Here is a 5,081-nt window from a genome sequence, read left to right as displayed (position 1 = left end):
TGGCAAAAAGGGGAAAGCTGTCAGTGGTGCCTGGATCTGGGCCAGGACTGTGTCCACCATGGAGCTGGGGGGGCTGCCAGGAAAGGGGCCAGGGCCAGCTGCCCTGGGCCTGGAACCCTTCCTTCCAGCCTGGGGCTGAGGGCACCTGGGTGACACCAAATCCCACCCGGCACCTGGCTGTGTCCCTGCAGCCCCATGTGCCTTGGCAGCCACTGGGAAGTGTATGGGACACAGAACAGGCCCATTGTCTGCCTTTCCCATAAATCCAGTACATTTCCCAGTTAGGTCCAGAACATCCTTGGGATGTTCTCTATGGCACCGTGCTGTGAGCTTACAGGGCTGTGGGTAGAGAAACAAGCTGAAAGTCTTTCCAGGAGAAATCTCCTAATCTTTCCAGCACAACCAGAGGCTATTTCCTCTTGTCCTATTCCTTTAACCTGGGAGTGAAGACAGTGAAAATTTGGCTGTAGCAGTTTAGATTTGCCAATTTCGTTTCTCGGCCAATGCACTAAATAAATGTTGTGGTTTTAAAGCAGTAACTGAAAAATCACAAGAAAAACTTACTTATTTCTTGCTGTGAGATATGGGTTAGAATAAGAGCAAAACAGGCTTAAAGCTTAAAAGAAATAAAGTTTATTAAGAAAAACTACAAGAATAAGAAACTAGAATAAAACTTCTGGAAGCCCTTTTTTCTCCCATCTACCCTATTCCTCCTTTATTCACATGACAACATAGATACAAAAAAACTTTGGTGCTTAAAACAGTCTCAATTTTTGCTATATTTTTTTCATCAGTCTTTGTAGAGAAACAGAAGTCTTCTTTTGCTAATTTATGGAGTTTTTCACAAGAAAACTCTTTCTGTTATAGCTGTCTATTTCTCTGAAGCCAGTTGCTCAGAAATTCTGCCATCAGTTGTTTTCTCTCATTTCACATCCCTCTGAGGTGTGTTATTGTTCAATGAGTCTAGGGATGTCATTTTTAAGGATGAGTTATTTAAAGATAAAAGCTCCCTTCATCTGTTTTTGTGAGCCTCTCTGGAAACAGAAGTTTTTTCCTTGCCTCTTAAAGGCCACAAATTTTCAACTATTACTTCTACCCTGCTGTTCCAGCATCTCATAGGATCACAACTACTCCACTATTTGCTCAAAATTCACACTTTGAAACACTCTATTCCTCCAAATACGCTCTGTCATGAATTAAAGGAGGTTTTTTTCAAAACATTACTGTCTATTTCTATAGCTTTAACAGAAAAATATTTCAGCTTATTAAAGCATCTCTGTATTTTCTCTGATCTCCCATCAGCCTTCAGCGGTTTTGACTTCCTTAGGTGTTTCTCTTTGTTTTCTTAAATGCCAGTCTATCATTAAAAAGATAATTAATGAACTGGCAGCTTATAGCTTCAAGACCAGTTGTTATTTGGTTACTTTTCTTGTGTGAAAACAGATCACATAAAAATTATACAGAATACTTCTAAAGAGCTAATACTTCTCTAAAAAGTTAATTTTCTAAAACAAGAAAACTACAACTTAAATTTTGTTGTCTTTTTACATTTTAAATAGCACTACCTTTTTTTTTTTTTTTTTTTTTTTTTTTTTTTTTTAAGTTTTCCTTTGGGGAATACAAAATAGCTACTGTTTTAAGAAATTATTTTCCCATAAGCAAACTTTGTTACTTATGTTATCCCAGTCAGAAATACAGCAATCAAACACCTCTACACTGAGGCCCCTTGACTTGGTCATGCAGCTATTCTTAATTGCAGACTGGATGCAGAATAACTCATCTAAAACTGAGAATCATTCTTGATCTTAGTCTGAGTTCTGGCCCAGGGCGGGTGCTCACCCACTGAACTCACTCCCTGATGGGAGCTGTAATCAGGTTGGACTGTAATCTGTAATAAGATTGTAATCAACTGGACCAGAAATAATTTTGGTTTTAATAGGTTCCTGATTTATCAGTCTAAAACTCAGCTGTCTTGTCAAGAACTTTATTTTGCTTGTAATGTTACCAGGCTGGTAGTTGCTTACATGTGGTTGTGGGCTGCCCTCTAGTGAAGAGAAGGGAGAACTTGTTTTAAAAGAGCTGCACTGTAAGGGCCACAATTCATGAATTGTAACAGAAAATAAGACTAAAACCCATGATAAATCAGTAGCAATAGTCATGGAACGCACTGTCTTGACATACAAAAATAAATACACTTAAAGTTAGGTAATTCCTCTCCTGAGAGTTTTTGAGAACAGCTTGGTAACAACTCAATTTAGTCATTATAGATTGACTGGAATCATGTGAGAGGTGTTAATCTGCTTTACCAGGATCTGAAATCTATAGGTGAGTGATGGTGGATCCAGTTCAGAATCTCTGTGACTCCTTCAGATGCAACACTGAGGTGCTCCTCTGCCCTGGGCAGTGCCCAAGTACAGCCAGACCACCAGGAATAGGGATGCATATCTGGGATGGATGCCCAGTTGACTCACCCGGATCCAAGATCCTGGTATGTAAACAAAGCATGCATGGGATGGTAGCAGGCATTTTTAGATCCTAAGGGCCTTTTCATAACGGGAAAAAAAACTAAGGAATTAGACTTTTCTTGCAACTTAAAAAAAGTGATTGGTGTGTGTGTACATGATATGGAGTAAAAGAAAACCATGCCTCATGCTTTAAGTCAGGTTAATTCAAGTTCCCTAGTCTCTTTTGGGTCTCCTGGAGTGGACTTTTTGCCTAAATTCGACCCGTGTTTTGTTAGATAAATGCAATATAGCCTCTCTGCATTCACACTAAGGAGAAATAAGTTGTCTTAGAATATATTTTATCTGCTCTACTTTAGCTGTTTGCCTTAAGGAAAGATTAATCCTTTCTCCAAGTGCCTTTCTGCCAGTGACTTAAGATGTATTTCACAGCAGACTTGGGACCTCTATTCAGATGTATCGATCCTTGGTGTTCTCTAGTTTATAGTAAATGTGCACAAGGGGGCTTCTGGTTTGTTGGGGCTTTCTGTGTGTTTTTTAAGATGGCAGACAACATTTTCTCATATTTTAAAGAGGATGCCAGCCATAGGGACAGGAGGCTCTCACAGGTAAGTCTGTAATTGCAGCTGTGTGCAAGAGCATGACACGTGGTCAGTGAGAATTAAAAGTGTATTATAAAGCCACACTGGAAAAAAAAATATGCCAGTGCTTTAAGTGCTTTCAAACATTCTTAAACAGATTCTAGCACTTCAGAACAAAAATAATGTATCCATATGCTTTTAATCATATGCTTTCAGAACAAAAATAATGTATCCATATGCTTTCCCATATGGTACAATAATAGCTTATTTGTTTGCTTAACCAAAATACAGGCAAATACTTATGAAAAGGCATCTTTTTTTCCCCCAGATGACCATGGGTAAACACTTGAATAATCTACAAGCAAAATATTTTGCCTGTTTTATTTACTTATTGAAAGCAGGCGGATTTTCTCTAACTTGTAGGACACCATTTGGGAGAGTAAGGTTTAGTTCCTTTCACTTGCTGCATGTGGACACTTGACAATCATTCCAAATGAAGCACAGCTATCTTACCCTTCTGTTTGCTCTAAAATTTTTTATTTAGCCTAGTTTGAAACAACTGCTCATAGTTTCTTTTGGGATTTTGTAGTGGCCAGGGATCCAGCCAGCGGTGTGGCAACTCTTCCTTGGAGAGAGAGCCCTTAAGAGACAGCTTGCCACTTTCCCCCTGGGGGACAAACCCTGGCTGGCAGCTTTGGCAGTTACAGTGAGCCAAAAGAACCACCCCTGGCATGCTCATGCATGTTCATGTTGATTCTGTTTCTCATTGGTTATCCCCTTTGCCCTGCCCCTGAATGGATCTCTAGGAGGAAAAGAGCTGAATTATAAAACCTCCTGAAGGGATCCTATACGAGGCTCCGTCTTTCTTCAGTGTTGCCTGAAGAGCTGACTGCACTCAAACAGCTTTTCGTAAGGCTAGAGCTGAAACCAGAAGTGGCTGTGGACATGCGGGAGGTCACAGCACCCACCACTGACCCAGCTGCTTTAGGTTTTTTTTATAGTACTTGGTTGGGTTTTTCTTGGTGAAAACGGATGCTTTTACAGGAAGGCTTCAGCATTAGAGCATTTTTCTTTAGGGTATGCTAAGTTTAAGCAGTTAAACTGATTTATTCAAGGGCTGCCAGGACAATTCAACGTATGGCATGCTGTGGCCTGGCTGTTCACACTGTTACACATTATCATGTTGATGGACTTTGAAGAGCCAAATGTGGTTACTCAGCCTGTTCTCAGCAGGTGTTTGCAAATCACAAACAGAAGCTCATGTCCTGTGCCAGTAAGAATCGTGCTGCACCTGGGACTCCTCAGCAAAACTGACTTTTCATCATTTCTGTTTACACAAAACTGCTGTCTTTGATCTTTGTGTTCTTACCAGGCCAAATCTGAGCAGAGCTTATCAGCATTTGCTCTGTTTTGGTTTGTTTTCCTAGTAAATTCCAAAATTACGTGACATTAGATTATGGCATCTCAGTCAGCAGATGCCTGATATAGCACCAAGAAGGGACAATGTAGGGATCACTTGTGCATGGCATTGTTTGACTGGCTCAGGGCAGAAGTGAGGGTTCTAATGACAGCTGTGCACAGGTAGAGTCAGCACCAGTCCCTATCACTCCAGTCACAACCATCTCTGCATTTACTGCAGCTGAGTGTGTGAGAGAAGGGGTTGCTTCCCAAATTGTAATGTTTCCTGTTCTGACTTTGTGATTTGCCAACAGACACAATTCTGCCAGGCTTAGACCATTCTAATGAAGTGCAGATCTCAGCATGACTCACCAACCTTTCTTCTGGCTCAGATTTTAAGCAGAAAGTCTTAACAGTTTTGTTCCAATCATTATTCTTAAAGTAAATAACCAGCCTTTCCACAAATTTCAAAGAACTGAACATTTGGTGAAATCAGAGCCATAGCATTTCCAGAAATAGTTTGAGTGGTGGCTTGGACCAAGAAACCACCACTAAACAGTACTATTTATCATAATGTTCACAACACCCTAAGAGGAAACAAACTGGGGAATGACTAATAAATAGGTCACAAGAAGCCTTA

This window comes from Poecile atricapillus, chromosome 4 (assembly GCF_030490865.1).
Source record: "Poecile atricapillus isolate bPoeAtr1 chromosome 4, bPoeAtr1.hap1, whole genome shotgun sequence".
Taxonomy (NCBI): domain Eukaryota; kingdom Metazoa; phylum Chordata; class Aves; order Passeriformes; family Paridae; genus Poecile; species Poecile atricapillus.
This window is presented reverse-complemented; position numbering follows the sequence as displayed.